The 18622-nt window shown below is 39.0% G+C and overlaps 1 long non-coding RNA gene across 1 annotated transcript in view; it reads left to right on the top strand.

The window, feature by feature from the left end:
- Positions 1 to 18622, top strand: part of LOC115939789 (uncharacterized) — a 292461-nt gene that overhangs the window by 91713 nt on the left and 182126 nt on the right. Inside the window, exon 2 of the long non-coding RNA XR_014139628.1 lies at positions 17096 to 17238. This is a non-coding gene — a long non-coding RNA (uncharacterized LOC115939789). The remainder of the gene's footprint in view (positions 1 to 17095; positions 17239 to 18622) is intronic.

Here is an 18622-nt window from a genome sequence, read left to right as displayed (position 1 = left end):
TTCATTGATTTCTGCTCTGCTCTTTATTATTTCTCTTTTCCTGCTGGGTTTAGGCTTTATTTGCTGTTCTTTCTCCAGCTCCTTTAGGTGTAGGGTTAGGTTGTGTATTTGAGACCTTTCTTGTTTCTTGAGAAAGGCTTGTATTGCTATATACTTTCCTCCTAGGACTGATTTTGCTGCATCCCAAAGATTTTGAACATTTGTGTTTTCATTTTCATTTGTTTCCATGAATTTTTAAAATTCTTCTTTAATGTCCTGGTTGACCCATTGATTCTTTAGTAGGGTGCTCTTTAGCCTCCATGTATTTGAATTCTTTCCGACCTTCCTCTTGTGATTGAGTTCTAGTTTCAAAGCATTGTGGTCCACAAATACGCAGGGAATGATCCCAGTCTTTTGGTACCAGCTGAGACCTGGTTTGTGACCTAGGATGTGATCATCTGGGCACCAGAGAAGAATGTGTATTCCGTTGCTTTGGGATAGAATGTTCTGAATATATCTGTGAAGTCCATTTGGTCCAATGTGTCATTTAAAGTCTTTATTTCCTTGTTGATCTTTTGCTTAAATGATCTGTTTCAGTGAGGGTGGTGTTAAAGTCCCCTACTATTATTGTATTGTTGTCGATGTGTTTCTTTCCTTTTGTTAGAATTGGCTTGTGTAATTGGCTGCTCCCATGTTAGGGGCATAGATATTTATAATTGTTAGATCTTCCTGTTTGATCGACCCTTTAAGTATGATATAGTGTCCTTCCTCATCCCTTGTTATAGTCTTTGGTTTAAAATCTAATTTCTCTGATATAAGGATTGCCACCCCAGCTTTCTTCTGTTGTCCATGAGCATGGTAAATGGTTTTCTACCCCCTCACTTTCAATCTGGAGGTGTCTTTGGGTCTAAAATGAGTCTCTTGCAGGCAGCATATTGATGGGTCTTGTTTTTTTTAACCAATCTGATAGCCTGTGTCTTTTGATTGGGGCATTGAGCCCATTTACATTCAGGGTAACTATTGAAAGATATGAATTTAATGCCATTGTATTGCCTGTAAGGTGACTGTTACCGTATATTGTCTGTGTTCCTTTCTGGTCTATGTTACTTTTAGGCTCTCTCTTTCCTTAGAGGACCCCTTTCAATATTTCTTGTAGGGCTGCTTTCATGTTTGCAAATTCCTTTAGTTTTTGTTTCTCCTGGAAGGTTTTTGTCTCTCCTTCTATTTTCAATGACAGCCTAGCTGGATATAGTATTCTTGGGTGCATATTTTTTTCCTCATTTAGTGCTCTGAATATATCATGCCAGTCCTTTCTGGACTGCCAGGTCTTTGTGGATAGATCTGTTGCCAGTGTAATGTTTCTACCATTGTAGGTTACAGATCTTCTCCCGAACTGCTTTCAGGATTTTCTCTTTGTCTCTGAGACTTGTATGTTTTATTATTAGATGTCAGGGTGTTGACCTATTTTTATTGATTTTGAGGGGTTTTCTCTGTGCCTCCTGGATTTTGATGCCTGTTTCCTTCCCCAGATTAGGGAAGTTCTCTGTTATAATTTGCTCCAGTATACCTTCTGCCCCTCTCACTCTTTCTTCTTCTTCTGGGATCCCAATTATTCTAATATTGTTTTGTCTTATGGTATCATTTCTATCTCGAATTCTGCCCTCGTGATCGAGTAGTTGTTTATTTCTCTTTTTCTCAGCTTCTTTATTCTCCATCATTTGGTCTTCTGTATCACTAATTCTGTCTTCTGCCTCATTTATCGTAGCAGTTAGAGCCTCCATTTTTTTATTGCACCTCATTAATAGCCTTTTTGATTTCGACTTGTTCATTATTTCTCCAGAAAGGGTTTCTCTAATATCTTCCATGCTTTTTTCAAGCCCAGCTAGTATCTTTATAATTGTCAATCTGAGCTCTAGTTCTGATATCTTACTAATGTCTGTATTGATTAGGTCCCTAGCAGTTGATACTGCCTCTTTTTCTTTTTTTTGAGGTGATTTTTTTCCATGTTGTCATTTTGTCCAGGGTGGAATAGATGAATGAGAGAAGAAAATGCTAACAGGGTAACGATGACCCCAGAAATATATACACTAAACAAATCAGAAGAGACCTGAAACTGGGGGGAAAGAAAGGGAAAGAAAGAAAAAAGAAAACAAAAAAGATTAAAAAAAAAAAGAATATGATCAAATATGATCAGGCTGGTGAATAAATCAGTGTGCTACACACTAGATTTTGGGCGTATTTTGGTCTGTTAGAAGAAATTGTCTCCCAAATTTTTAAAGAAAGAGAAGCTTATATATGTACAAAAATAAGGATAAATACTGATGAAAGGATAGAATATGACTGTAAAGATGAAAATTATAAAAGATTTTATAAAAGGAATTGATAAGTTGGTTGACAAAAGAAAGAAGAGAAATTAAAAAAAGGGGGGGAGCAAATGTGATCAGGCAGGAGACTAGAACAAAGCCATACACTAGAGATTTAGGGTATATTTTGGTTTGTTAGAAGATACTGTATCCCAAAATTTTAAAGATAGAACAACATATATATATGTATATATACCAAAAATAAGGTTAACTACTATGAAGGGATAGAATATGACTCTAAAAATGAAAAATAAAAGATTTTTGAAAATGGATTGATAAAACGTTTGTTGAAAAAGGGAAAAAGAAAAATTCAAAGAGAAAAAAGAAAAAGAAAAAAAGAACTTTAAAAAAATTAACTTTGAAAGACTAAAGAATCAGGGGGGAAAAAAAGCCATGAATTCTATGTGCTATGTTTCCATAGTGCCAGAGTTCTGCCATTCTCATTGATCGGTAAACTTGGTCTTGGCTGGCTCTTCTTGCTGATCTTCTGGGGGAGGGGCCTGTTGCCATGGTTCCCAAATATCTTTGCTGGAGGTGGAATTGCCCCGTCCTTGCCGGGTCCGGGCTAAGTAATCTGCTCGGGTTTGCTCTCATAGCTTTTGTTCCCTGCAAGCTTTCTGTACAGCTTTGGAGAACGAGAGTGTAAATAGCGGCCTCTCAGTCTCTGCCCCAGAGGAGCCAAGAACTCGGGGTCCTGCTCCTCAGTGAGCCCCCAGAGAAAAGCAGTCAGTCACTCCCATCTCCTGGTCTCCGGCCACACTCTGTGCTCACCCGGCCTGTGACCGAGCGTTTCTATCTCTGGCGCACAACCCCGTTTGGAGTCTCCAACCCCAGCAGATCCCTGCAGTGCGCTCCCACGCGGCTCTTCCTGGGGAAGGAAGGGGAGTCTCCCTAGATCTACTGCTTGTTGGGTCCCTGCTGGAGAAGCAGTGGCCCGACTGTGCCGGGGATCACGGTTTACAGCAACCCTGAGCTGAGAGCCCACACCTCGGCTCTGTCTCTGTAGCCGGCTTTCCCACTCTGACACCTGGGAGCTCTGCTGCACTCAGGCACCCCCAGTCTTTCTGTGACCCCGAGGGTCCTGAGGCCACACTGTCCCCAAGAGTGTTCCACCCCCCGCTTAGCCACTGGAGCGACGTCCCTCAGCAGAGCAGACTTCTAAAAGTTCCTATTTTGTGCTGCGCTGCTCTATCACTTGCCAATAACGGCTGATGGAGGCCCCCTCCCCTGCCATCTATCTTCCAGAATGTCGCCTCGGATTCACTTCTCTGCACATCCTGCCTTCCAGAAAGTGGTCGCTTTTCTGTTCAGAGAGTTGCTGCTATTCTTTTCTTCGATCTCCTGTTGAGTTTGTAGGTGTTCAGAATGGTTTGATCCCTATCCAGCTCAATTCCTGGGACCAGACGAAATTTAGGTCTCCTGCTCCTCTGCCATCTCCCCCTTACCTGTTAATTTTTATAAAGTCTAAGTGCAAAGCAAGTATTTCAGGTGAAAATTCACTCTTCAAGATTAACTATAAGTATAAAATACATACTAGGTTTTGAAAACTTGGTACAGAAAAACAAAAAAAACTCTCAATAATTTAAAAAATGTGTTACACATTGAAATTATTTTGAGTATGCAGTCTTAAAATATTAAAATTAATTGCACTTGTTTCTTTTTACTCTCTTTACTGTGGCTTCTAAAAAATTTAGAATTATGTATGTGGCTAGAAATTATATTTTTTTGGACAATGCTGCTATTCACTATGCTTTCATTCATAGTAAAAATATATATTTTTAAATGCATGGAGTGTTCTGGAAGGACATGCAGAAAATCTGGGAGGGAAACTGGGAGGCTCTAAGTCACAAAGTAGGAGGGATACTTAACCTTCACTCTCTTCTCATTTGTACCTTCTGATTTTGTTTTCCATGGACTTAGAACTTACTTACAATGAGAATAAACAAATTTTAAAACATAAGAATCGGTGCTTGTGAAGGCTTCTAAGGCTCTTTCCCTGAGTCCCTTTCTTTGACACTGTGAGGTACCCTTATTCCTTCTATAATTCCTGCTTATCACTAACATTATACTTACTGAACTGTTTTATAGTTATCCATTTGTACCTTTATGTCACACATACTCGGGGCTCTTCAAGGACATAAATAAATTTATTAATCTTTATAGTAAGATTACCTAATTTAACACTATATGTAATTCTTAACGAGAAATAATTTCTTAGCAAAAAAAATTTTTCTTATTTTTCATCACTGCTAACCTTAACTCTGATATTGTATTGCTGTGGAACTAATGGAGACAGATGGCAGAATTTTAAAACTGAGAGGAAAAGATAGAAGAGAAGGAAAAACAAGGGATGCAGATAGGAGGGGATTTATTTTTCTCATCATCCTACTTGCACTGTGGTCAAGTCACACCACTGTGTTGTCACATTATCGACCTTATTTCATATAAAAAGCACTGAGGTGTGTGGGGGGCCATCCAGTCTGCTCTCTTGGGCACAAGGAGAGTATGGGGGATCCAGAAGGAAAGCCAGAGAAGGACCAATCCACTCACTTCCCAGTCAGCTGCTTTACTTGTTCTCTTGCCTGGGACTTCTACACATTGGTCTTAGCTCTGTTCCTTGTAGCCAGGAAGAACAATGCAACTTCCCTTTCAGAAGGTGACCTTTTGGACCTTGAGAAAGTTACTTTAGTTGAAACAGAGTTTGATGGGCTTCCTGAAAATTGTATCCTCCTTTTACTGCCTACCAGGAAACAAAGGGTCTTGTATTTAACTTCTTATAGGTAATTGACCAGAAAGGAAGAATTTAGTTTTTTCTGGAAGCATTTATGTTAGAGAAAATTGAAACATCTTATTAAAATACACTGACCTTTGGTAGCTAGAGGCTGGAGTGCTAAAAATATTATTAATAAAATGAATCACATTCCATAACAGGACTAGGGCAGTTAAAATATTGAGAGAAATGCCAACTGTTTAAACGCAGAGAATTTGTGGGCTCTTTTTTTTCTCCTCTCAAAAGGTTTTATTGTTCTCTGGAAACAAACTGGCGCCAAGCCCAGAGCCTGCTAACTATCTTTTCAAACTGACACCATGCTAGAAATTTATCATTCTTTTTTGTTCAGGCAAGGAACTACATAATGCTAGGAGTTATGGGTGCAAAATGCTCTTCAGGAAGGATTGTATTCTTACAGTAGACCGGGAATAAAGATAGAAAGAGGTCGGGTTGTGTCTCTATTTTGCCATTGCATACCATGGCTCTTCACATTCTTGCAGCATAACCCAACATGTATGAATCTCCTATCTCCTTCTCTGTCTCCATCAAACTTAGAAAGGGGTGTCAGGAAATCTGTACAGAAATCACATTTTGTTCAATAGGTTGATTCATATGACATCAAAATGCTGATGATTTTCTTAGAATCATAAAAAACTAGGGTGTGGGCCGGGGTTAGAGAAGTGGTGGGTCTTTAGCAGATGTTTTCTTCATGCATCACTGTTCAGGGGCTATTCAGCTGCTCTTGAACAACCTCCCAGAAACAGCAGATGAGCCTTTAGAGAGATTCAGCCCTTAAAGCCTTTTTCCTTTCACATAGCTATGTGCCGCCTCCCTACAGCTCTTACTTTTAGTCTTAGCTGTATTCTTGTTAGCCAAGTGGAACAACTTGAATCTGTCTTCCTCGTGGTGGTCTTTTACACACTACAGAAGTTACTTTATCTTTCCTTTGGTTTTCTCTTCTGGAAAATGCAGATTGATACTAGTATCAAGTTCTAGGGTGGTAACTACCACTATCTGTAGTAATAGTAGGTGGTTAAAACTTTTGCTAATTGAGATGAGGCATACAAAGTGTCTAATACAATGTCTGGCACAGGTTAGCATTCTGTAAATGTTGGCTATTTGTACTATAATTTGTAGACAATAACATGGTCTAATTTAGTCTTCTATTTAGTATAAATATTCTTACCACCCTTATCTCTGGATGGATTCCATGGAATGTAAGAATTCCCTTTAACACAGCAGCTAGAATGGAACATGCCCTCTTGGTTGGGGACTGAATCACAACACAGTGTGGACTGTTTCTGGGAGTGCCTTCCTGGGTGTTATGATTTTAACAAACTGCTTCCACCAACTTCACCTTTTCCAAAAGCCACTAAACTTTATGAAGTTCCTTGTGCTTGAAATTCTTAAACCTTTTTCGTATGACCTTCGCATGATCCAGATTCTAATTTGTGCCTCTGATTGGTCTTATAACTTAAGAACAAATTTTGGCATTTATTCCTAATAAAGTTTATATTGTTTGATTTCCTTTTGACCTGTTGTAAACAGATTGTGTTTCAAAGAGCTCTTTATCTTTGATAGTATCCAAAAAAAGTCAGATAGGCATGCTACTTATTTCAAGCATGTATTTTAAGTGACTTTTTTTTTTAAAGATTTTATTTATTTATTTGAGAGAGAGAGAATGAGAGAGAGAGCACATGAGAGGGGGGAGGGTCAGAGGGAGAAGCAGACTCCCTGCCGAGCAGGGAGCCCGATGCGGGACTCGATCCAGGAACTCCAGGATCATGACCTGAGCCGAAGGCAGTCGCTTAACCAACTGAGCCACCCAGGCACCCTTAAGTGATTTTTAATATAAAAAAATCTAAAAAGCATTTGGATTGGCTCTTAAACGGTACCATCAATGAGTGTCCAGTCATTTCTGTGTTAACATCAGGATCTGTTCAACTATCCAGAGATCTAATGCTTCATTATTGGCAATATTCATGTGAAAGCAATATGAAGTGTAGCAAATAGATCTAAATTTTGCAACTTTGGTCAGTCAGTACTGGGAGCTGAGGAAGAAGTAGGACTCTAAAACAAATTACTGAGGTGTTTTAGGCGGAGTTCAACCCTGCATATTAAGAGTTCATACTTTTCTGGGTGAGGTGATTGGCCCAGCATTAGAAATTAAGAACACCCAGCTGTCGGTACCAATTTGTTTCAGGCATTTTAATTTCTGCCATAGGGAAGTTTGCTTTATCTTTACATCTACTTTATATTATCTTTTAGCAAATGAATGTCTATTAGCACTCTAGTCTCAAGGCTGTCAATTCAGCACTTAAAATGATTTGCCTTTTTCTTTTAAGAAAAATATCACTGGGAACAAAGGAAGCAATCAATTTCACATCAGTGAAAGAGCTAAGGTTTCACCTTCTAGTTGGATTATTCCTGCGCATCATTTCTGAAAAGGTAATTGGAAAATTGTGCACTTAGGTGGTTAAAGACTTGTTCAACCAAAAAGTAATATTTAATACTCTGCTAGGCAAAGTCTTTGCTAGGAATTCAGAGAAAATATGTCATTGACCATAGGGATTTAGAAGAAATGGTTTCTGAAGGACTGGTAGAGAAGATAAGTCGGGTGTAGGTCATGGATCTTCTTACTGTGTGTGTTGTATCTTCTATAATGAAATTTCATCAATTTCTGTAATAGAAATGAAAGCATTGTGGTTTTAAGGGTGAAATTGTGTTTTCATTCTGATCCTTCCCTGTTATAAGCAATCAAATAGTATAGAGATATTACACTTATTTCTACACTCACACAGCTCTTCCTCTTGTATGGGTGAACTCTGTAATATTTTATTTCAGCAAAGTACTCATTGTTTAAAAATCCCTTAAAAAAAACTAATGTAATTAAGTTAACTTGCAAAGCATTTTTTATTGTCTAATATGTCCCCATTCCTGGTATAAATGTAGTAAGATATGAAAGAAGTATAATATGATATTGATAGATTCTCAAGATAGAAAATTTTTGTCACTGAAGTATTGGGTTGACTGTTTTGGCCCAGTAACCAGTGGCACCCAGAAATTTGGTAGACCCAGCAATTCTTGACATTCCACTGCTAAAATTTACTCCCCTCAGAAACATTAATGAAAGACATAGATTTTATTGAGCAGATGGTAGGAGACATAGAAGAGCCATTTTGCCTAACATGCCCCTCAGCACAGTCCATAACTAAAACCCGTTGACATACCTCTTCTTGCCAGTTGTCCCCTCTCTCAAGCCACCAGCCTTTAATCACCTCTTTTCTCTCTCCCCTTAAAACACTTAATCACCAGTGGATTTCACCCCACTATCAATAATGGGTAGATCATCCAGACGGAGAATCAATAAGGAACCAGCAGCTTTGAACAACATTATAGAACAAATGAACCTAATAGACATATATAGAGCATTCTATCTGACAACAGCAGAATACACATTCTTCTCAAGTGTACATGGGACATCTTCTAGGATAGACAATATGTTAGTCCACTAAACAAGCCTTAGCAAATCCAAGAAGATTGAAATCATACCAAGTATCTTCTCTGACCACAATGATATGAAACTAGAAATGAATAATGAAGAAAACTGGAAAACTCACAAATATATGGAAATTAAACAATGCTCTCTGGAACAACCATTGAACCAAGAAGAAATTAAAGATAAAAAAGTATCTTGAAATAAAAATGGAAATGCAATATACCAAAACATGGGATGTAGCAAAAGCAGTTTTAAGAGGGAAGTTTGCAGCAATAAATGTCTACGTTAAGAAACAGGAAGGATCTCAAACAACCCAACTCTATGCCTTAAGAAAAAGAAAGAAAAACTGAGCCCAAAGTTAACAGAGGAGAGAACTAATAAAGATGAGAGCAGAAAAAATAAAGTACAGAAAAAATATACTAATATTTTGAAGTCTGACTATAGTTGTCAGTGAATAGGAAGAGAAAGAGTTTATCATAAATAAGTGGAGTTTATTTCATACAGGGGAAGAAAAATCTTTCTTGTCAGTGGGAGGTGGTGCCATGAGAGAGCAGAAGTGATGTGCAAGAGCCCAGAGGCAAATGTGATGGGTTGTGAGGAGTAGAAAATGCTAGTAATTTGGGAAGATTCAAGAACATCATGTTTGATTTTTAATTCTCAGGCAAAACTAGTGGAGAGTGCATACTTCTGAGAAGGTCGGTATTTAGTATTTTCGTTCATACAAGGCTATCTGTGGATGATTATAATTGAAGCAATTATCAAGTTGGGAAGGAAGGAATGGCCATGGACTTCAGCAACTGCCAATGTCATACCCAAAGCCCAGGTGGGACCACCCATATGTCACTCATCTCATTCCAGGGTAGTACAGATGAGGTGATCCATGTGACACCACAGTGAACACAGCAATGACCTAAGGTGGGGGCCAGGGTCATGCAATAATTTTCCAACCTCTGAGCTGTAAATGTTTCCCTTTATCAGGGATGACGCTACTTTTAGAAAGGGGAAAATGATGAAAAGTGTAATGTGTAGGAGGGAAATCCCCAAAGGCCAAATAATTACCAAATAAAAACAAGCTGTTAGATGAGAGAGATAGATGAGCTCCAACACAGAAATTAAATTAAAAATCACATTTTTGGCAATCTGATTAGTACTTTGTAAGTTTTTTTTTTTAAAGATTTTATTTATTTATTTGAGAGAGAGAGAATGAGAGAGAGAGAACACATGAGAGGGGATAGGGTCAGAGGACGAAGCAGACTCCCTGCCAAGCAGGGAGCCCGATGCAGGACTCGATCCAGGGACTCCAGGATCATGACCTGAGCCGAAGGCAGTCGCTTAACCAACTGAGCCACCCAGGCGCCCCAGTACTTTGTAAGTTTTGATCCCACTGAAATGTTAATAATTAAGATTAAAATGAATTGTAAAAAGAAAACATATGTTACGACAAGGGGAGTAGAAGGAGAGCTAAAACATAGGGGGTGATTATGAGCTTGAGTTGTCTGTCAACTGGAACTACAAACTGAAGACACCAGACAAGGTAGGAAGTCTGAGAAGAACCAATCAGAACTCAATACAAAGAAAGCAGTGAGGAGAGGGAAGGGGAGGCCAGTGAACAATGCAGTAAAAATCTCTTGAAGTTTTGAGTTTTTTCTCTTTGGTTCTCCAGACTTGGGTTGACATCCAGCAGGTAAAGAAAAGGTCTTCAAATCAAGACCGTGCTTGCTGGAAAAAGATGCCCTCACATGAAAATACCTGACTATTCATTGTCTTTTCTCAGCTATTCAGATGTGGGTTCCTTTTTTTTTTTTAATTTTATTTTATTATGTTATGTTAATCACCATACATTACATCATTAGTTTTTGATGTAGTGTTCCATGATTCATTGTTTGTGCATAACACCCAGTGCTCCATGCAGAATGTGCCCTCTTTAATACCCATCACCAGGCTAACCCATCCCCTCACCCCCTGTCCTCCAGAACCCTCAGTTTGTTTCTCAGAGTCCATAGTGTCTCATGGTTCATCTCCCCCTCCAATTTCCCCCTCTTCATTTTTCTGTGGGTTACTTTCTAAAAGAAATTTTCCTTAATCAAAGTAGAACCTTTATGTTTCACAGATTTCTCAGTGAGAACAGTTGTAAAATCATCAAGGCTGACAAATTTCCTTTAGGCTAAATAGCTTGCAGAAGATTGAAAGGGCCCCTTTACTTACAATTTTGCATCACTGTGTAAAATTATAAGTAATTTACATGTTAGAGAAAGTTCGCCAAAGTTGGGCTTGGTCAAAAGTACTAAACTGAATAAACAATGGAAAAGTACATGCTTGGAGTCAAACTGAAGGTTGGATTTTTGTCTGCTGGCAATGGTCATATAGTCATGAAAGACTGAAATTAAGTAAGAAACATGACTTACTGTATAAGTTCTTATTGTATAAGTTTTTTTTCTTTGCATTTCATCATAGTAATTTCTCTGGATTCTAGGAGAACGGGTCTCTTTGAACTGAAATTCTTCATGTTATACTTTTTTTCTCCCCTAAGCTTGCATGGATTTATTTATTTTTTTTAATTTTATTATGTTAGTCACCATACAATACATCATTAGTTTTTGATGTGGTGATCCACGATCCATTGTTTTCGTATAACACCCAGTGCTCCATGCAGTACATGCCCTCCTTAATACCCATCACCCAGCTAACCAATCCCCCCTCTCTCCTCCCCTCTAAAACCCTATTTGTTTCTCAGAGTCCATAGTCTCTCATGGTTTATCTCTCCCTCCAATTTCCCTCCCTTCAGTTTTCCCTTCCTTCTCCTAATGTCCTCCATGCTATTCCTTATGTTCCACAAATAAGTGAAACCATATGATAATTGACTTTCTCTGCTTGACTGATATCACTTAGCATAATCTCCTCCAGTCCCATCCATGTTGATGTAAAAGTTGGGTATTCATCCTTTCTGATGGCTGAGTAATATTCCATTGTATATATGGACCACATCTTCTTTATCCATTCATCTGTTGAAGGGCATCTCGGCTCCTTCCACAGTTTGGCTATTGTGGACATTGCTGCTATGAACATTGGGGTGCATATAGCCCTTCTTTTCACTACATCTGTGTCTTTGGGGTAAATACCCAGGAGTGCAATTGCTGGGTCATAGGGTAGCTCTATCTTTAAATTTTTGAGGAACCTCCACACTGTTTTCCAAAGTGGCTGTACCAGCTGGCATTCCCACCAACAGTGTAGGAGAGTTCCCCTTTCCCCACAACCTCTCCAACATTTGTTGTTTCTTTCCCTGTCCATTTTTGCCATTCTAACTGGTATAAAGTGGTATCTCAATGTGGTTTTGGTTTGCATTTCCCTGATGGCTAATGATGATGTACATTTTTTTATGTGTCTGTTAGCCATTTGTATGTCTTCTTCAGAGAAGTGTTTCATGGATTTAGATTGCTGTTCATGCATATTTACTCTTCAGACATGACCGGTTTGGCTGGAAGAACTATAACTGAATGACTCTCTAACCACAATGGCCACTGTTATTTCACTGATTTCAGTATCTAGTCTTTGCAATCAGCATCTCTTCAAAATTATTCAAGAGGGGCTATTCCCCAGAGGTTCTAATTCCACGTCACAGAGTTTGAAGACTATGTGGGTCTCTATACCTGCGTTTCTTTTTGGCACTAATTACTCTTTTGTCTGCTCCTAAGCTGGTTTAAAAAGGCCTTATTCCTCACTGAAAACAAAGGACCAGTTTGTTTACTTTAGCCATGTCATGGTTGGTTTGGTTCAATGCTTGTTCAGAACAGTTAATCAATCACTGAGTAACCTAACAAATATTTATTAAACAACCCCATATGCAGCAGTCTGAAGCAAAACACTGTATCTGCCCTCAAGGATGGAGGGTCCAAGGCTTGACATATTCTTATTGGAGGAGAACCTGAAATACTGTCTCTTGAAATACATGTAGGATGTGGATGTGCAGAATGGGCCATTTCAGACTACGTCACTGACATGGATAAAAAGTGAATTGAGCCTAATGGAGGTTGAGACCTACAGAGAATTAGCCATCCAAAGCATTCTCTGTTTAATTTTGTGAGGGTTATATGTAATTTTGTGTTCCCTTCCAGATTAATTTTCTTGGTTATATAGACTTTGTATTATTTTCATGTTGCCATTTTAAACAAATTACCATAAACTTGGTGATTTAAATGAGCACCATTCTCTCACAGTTTTGGAGATCAGAAGTCCGAAATTAGCTATTTTGAGCTAAAATCAATGTGCCAACAGTTGTATTCCCCTGGAGGCTCTAGGGGAGAATAGGTTTCTTTACTTTCTCTAACTTCTAGAGCTGCAATCCTGGTGTAACTTGGTACATGGCCCCTTTCTCCATCTATAGAGCAAATGGCATAGCATTTTGCTTCAGTGGTTATATTTCCTTCTTATCAGTGTCAAATCTCCCTCGTCCTTGTAAGGAAACTTGTAGTTGCATTTATGGCCTGGATAATCCAGAATAATTTCATCTGAAGATCCTTAATTTACTCACATCTGCAAAGTCACTTTTGTTGTATAAAGTAACATTCGTAGGTTCAAGGGATTAGGGTATTTTTGGGAGGTGTTTTTCGGAACCATCATGCAGCCTATCAGACTTCTACTGAAATGACTTCATACTCCAGGAGAAAATATGAGCAAAAGAATATTATCAGTCCCTGTTGGAAAGATGGGCGAGAATGAGGAAAATGTATCCAGAACTGGAAGTAGAGAAGTGACTAATTCAGAATGGATTATTGAGTATGTGTTTGGCCTCATGTTTGTTTTACAGACACTGTTTGTTGCTTTTGAGATTCTACTATGTTGGGCCCACTTTGGAGTGTCAGTGGGGATACTCTGAGGCATGGACTCAGACTCATGTGAGTAGGTTTATTCAAGAACTGAGACCTTGACCCTGATTTGTCAGAAGGAGCCACCTACTTTGAAGTCCAGAAGGACTCCCACAGCCTCACACTGCCATCATCAGTGTCTGGCATGTTGCTCTTCATCTGGCAGAATACTTTCTTTGTCTTTGCATCCAGCAGTTGGGATAATCTTAACATCTTAACATCAAGGAGATTTCTATTCAAATGGACATTCTGCCTCCTGGCCACATAGGTAGATGTTACTCTAAGCCAAATCTCTTGTCACGCTGCCAGCCAAGTTCATCTTTGAACCACAGCACAGCTCAGTATTTCTTAAGCACAGTATATCCATGTGCATTTTTACATTTTTACTCATTCAAAGCCCAGGGCCTATCTTGTTTCTTCACACAGGGCATAGTAGCCCAGAACACCTAAACCTCCACATACTAACCCTGTGATTTCATGCTATTCACTGTTCTCCCATTCCCAGGACTCTCAAAAAGTGTAAACTCTTCAAATAAAAACATTCTTACATCATATTTATGTATCTTCTTAGCCACTGACGTCATCTTAAAGTACCAACCTGAATATCACTCACCATTAATTGCTCTTCAAATGAGCACTGTTGTGGGGAGAAATGTGACCTAAAACCCTTAGGTTTTACTTAATAGGACTTAAGTACTATTTATGTTCTGAAAATATATTATTGGGGGCCTTTGATAAATCACTTCTCAACTTGGGGTTTCATACTTATTATACAGGGTGATGGTCAGGAGTAAAAAGGTCATGGTTGCAAAGGCATTCTGAAAGACAGTATTAGTACAGGGCATTATTATTTTTAATCACAGGAATTATAGCCAATTTAGCTATGGGAATCATATGAAAACACTTTTAACTAAAATAACTTCTGAGTATTTATCAATAAATAAAACTTTTTAGTAGAGATGGATTACAGGTGTTATCTGGTGAGTATCCCAGAGAAGTAAGTTCCCTAAAGGCAAAGACTAGTTAGTGGCAAAGCTGGAAAGAGAGTCCAGACTCTTTTATTTTTTTTTAGTTTAAAGCTCTGGTTATTCTACCACTTCATAATACTTATAATAAATAATAAAAAGTGTGGCTAGATTCCTTATCTTTGATTTCTCCACTTAGATTAATAATGCTTTAGGCCTTCTGAGTTCATTAATTAAACATATTTTTTCTGTTTTATGTTATATTTAAATATAATATTAAGGTTTTGCAGTTTATTTTCAACACCAAGTTACTTTGTTGTTTACCTTTGTAAATTGCCATTTTTTAGAGCATCGGCTTTATAAGGAGATGTTTTTGTTTTGCTTTGGAAAGGTCAGGTTTCTTAGTTCTCTTTTATTTCAGTCATTTTGGATGAAAATCTTCCAAATATAGACTGCATTAGTTTTTGTTATTTAGAAAAGATGAACCAAATTATAATTTTCTCAGGTGATTGGTTATATACATGGAGAACCCCAAATAATTTACAAATATTTAAATCAATAAAATTGTTACCGGGTACATTTTTTTTTTTAACTGCCTTTCTACAAGTCACAAAAATTTGTGAAAAAAAGATTACATTTAGGGAAGTGAAAATAGCAACAAAAAGTTTTGCAAAGGACTCCGGCAGAGCCCTCTTTCCATGGTCGTTGTTGGAAAGGCCTGAGTCCCCTTTTCTCCTGCAATGTGATGAACAGATAAAGTGACAGGCAGGCCTGGGCAGGCAATGCAGACTGACCTAACTGCAATGCAACAAGTATCTTTTCATACCTCAACCCTAGTGAACTCATCTGAAGTCTGTAGAAACAGTACATTGTTCATTTTCATTACTGACTAGGATTCCATTGCCTGAACATCTAACAGTTTCTCCATTCTCCTATTAATGGACAACTGGGCTGTTTTGCTTCTGTGTCTCTTGGGTTAATATTTAGGATTGAGATTGTGGGATCACAGATAAAAATATCAGACCCAGAATTTGAAGCTGCCTCATTCCTTCTGTTGTGCAGAATTATAGCATAGGATGAACGATATGTTTCTAGGTCTCTGGGGCTGCATCACCTTGACTGAAGTCATGAAATCATGGAGCATGCATCCTAAGATGTTGTTCAGAGAGGTTATTAATTAATCAATTAATTAAGGGCGATGTTCCAATCCGTCTGTATATCTGCATAGCTAGAACTCCTACTTACCTTTCTAAAGATGGTAAAATTGAAGCTGTATTTGCAGTGAGCTTTGAAAAATTGCCTTGCCAGGGAAGAGCTAAGTTGTATTATTATGCAGGAGACATATTTGGACTGGTATATAAATTGTGATAATCCCAGAGTCTTTGAAAGTACCAAGGGGAATGGATAGATCTATTTTTTAATCGGCTTAGACAGCTGTCTACACAGCTGCATCCTGGCTATTCGTCTTCACCCAGTCACATGGCCCAGGACATCTGTCTGGGCTACTTCCCACCCCTGAGAAAACTAATGAGGATCTGGAGAGGCTCAGTGAACACTGGGATGACTGTTGGTCTGGGTTTTTTTTTATTACATTGTAGGCACATGTTTTGTAAAATACCTCATTTTTTTCAGAGTGGCAATTCCAGGCTCTATGACACAGGACACCTCTTTTGTTTGGAGCAAACACAGTATTTGTTTCTCAGTTAATCTCAAGTGCTGGCTATTGGTACTTGAAAGACTGCATTTTTTACAATGAGAGCAATTGGCTCTCCCTATTCTGAAAAGGGCCTCCCTTGAGAACTGGTATGCATCTGCCGAGGAAAAGACAGGAAATGCTTCCCTAAATTTGCAACCCCAGAGAAGGGGATATGTCTGTCACCACCCTGGCACCAAAATCCTGAGCCTTAGAAATTGATCAACGTTTGCTTCCTTTGTTCTCCTTCCCTGCAAAATTTCTCTCTCTCAACCCTATTTACCCACTGCCAGCCTTTGTTCATCAGCTCTACCTGTCCAAATCCTGCTCGGGTTTCACGCCCAGTCATCTCCAGTGTTAAGCCTTATTCATTCCTCGAGTATGTTCTCATTCCCTTTCTGTTTCCACTGAGCTTCATTTTCACCTCTATTGGTATTTGTGTTCTCTTCTCCACTTTCCTTGCTAGTGAAGGCAGCTGAGATAATACCTTATTTATCTTTGTGTCTGACTTGTTGCAATGCCAGTGGTTAACAATGTCCCGATACTTGTCCTGATACTTATTTCATATTTCTGGATGATTTATGGGATAGTCCGCTAAAATCATTCAGTATGTCCTTTGTATGAAAATCCTGAAAATGTATATAATGTAACTGTTGGAATATTCTTAGATAGACAAGCACACTAAATATTGCTATCTGCAAAATCATGATATCATTGTTGTGAAATAATGGCAACTGAATGTAATGTGCCCCATTACACTGGCATGAATTGAAGAATCAGAGCAGGAGAGGGGCTGAACTGGTGAAACCCCAAAGAATATGAGTCCAGAATAGTGTATTCCTGGAAACAAGTTGTGAACAAAGTAATGTCTCAAAAACAAGAAACCTGTTTCTTCCGGTTTCTCTATTCATCTTTGGGTTTCTTTGGAAGCATTCCTTCTGATGGGTGTTTTGATTTTGTATAGGTTCCTTGGAATGGAGATGGTCTAGAAAATGAGATATGAATATGCACTTCATGATTATAAAAACAGCCCTCATTATTGGAGCAGAGTGACGTCTCCATGGGACCAACTACTGGATGAACTTGAAGCAGGCTGAAGAAAGTACGGTAGGGAAAGGAAGGCTTCACTCCTTGTTGGGTTCAAAATAGCTTGGAGGCCTGTTTTCTGAGTAGCTGGGGAGATGGCTAAACATCTTCCATCTGTTGAAGGTAAGATTATCCCACCGCCATTCCCACCACAAAAATCGCAGGGATGAAATATATCAATGTGTAGACAGGTGGCTAAGGAAGAAGAAGGGCAGAAGGAAGCCTTTGGCAGATAGAGCTATTCATAAAGGACTCCAGGAAAATTCTCCATGAACACCCACTTTGTTTCTTTTTCCTTATCCTATCCCCTAAGTCTTTAGAAAGTTTTGCCAAATTTTCAGCCTGGTGTTTGCTATTCTGGGTGGAATGAGGTGGAAAAAGGAAAGCCAAAGCAATGTGGAGCCAGGGGTGCAAGTGTGGACTGACAAGGAAGGCAGATAAGAGACCAGAGACAGATAACCACCTTAAATGGTAGTTTACCTGCTCAGACTCATTACTAGAAACTGGAGATAGAGCTGCCTGCAGCGAATCAGTGTCAGGGATCAAACGATTTTTAACTGGATGTTAAAGGAGGGATGATCTCCCGACGGCTGGAAAATGTGGCGGCATTTTGTTTTATCTTCATAACCAGAGGAAATAGACAAAACTCTGGGAACACCAGCCATCCACTCTTCTTCTCTTAAATGGCCAGGGCATGAACTAGAAAACCTGAGACCATCCAGAGAGAAATGAATATAATGATGTGATTGGCTGACCTGAAAAACGCAGGTGTCCTGTCAGTGTGGATCACTGCGAGTCAGACATTGAAATAGGCTGGAGAATGGAGAGAAGTGGAAGCATGGGTGTAATTTCCTTTCTGATCACCCTGTGAGAACCCTGATGAACAGCCCCTCAATGAAAAGGCCTTTGCCCTTTGTACCACTAAAATACAATGTGGGGGGCAGGGACCTTGAAATGCTTAGGCAATATGTAGTAAGATCATTTTCTTTCTGACTACCCTGTTTTGCATGATCATATATTTTTTTTTTTATGGTTTGACTAAAGCAGTTGGATTTGCTCATTGGGTGGGAAAATCTCTGAGAACAGACTTTCTCCTAGCTCCGACTATCGCAGTGATAGCTCATGTGTGACCTTTGGCAGGGTACTGTGGGACTTCCAACACAGGCCCTGGCTATGTCTGGTAGGCACAGATGCTCTCCACTGAAAATGTTCAGATGGGCCAAAGTGAGAGGCTCTTGGCTCTGCACATGTTAGCAGGATGAAGGTGGAAAATTAAACGTAATTACATCCATGTCATCCAAGCTAAATGACATTTTAAAACTCTGCATATGGATTTTGTTTCCCTTTTTTATTGTTATGGTTTTCAGAGGCATTTGTGAGCGCTTGTGGATGTTCAAAGTAGGGT

The sequence above is a fragment of the Leptonychotes weddellii genome, chromosome 13, assembly GCF_054177405.1.
Source record: "Leptonychotes weddellii isolate Sample4059 chromosome 13, ASM5417740v2, whole genome shotgun sequence".
Classification (NCBI taxonomy): domain Eukaryota; kingdom Metazoa; phylum Chordata; class Mammalia; order Carnivora; family Phocidae; genus Leptonychotes; species Leptonychotes weddellii.
Note: the sequence above shows the minus strand (reverse complement) of the source record. Positions and strands in the feature narration are given on the sequence as shown.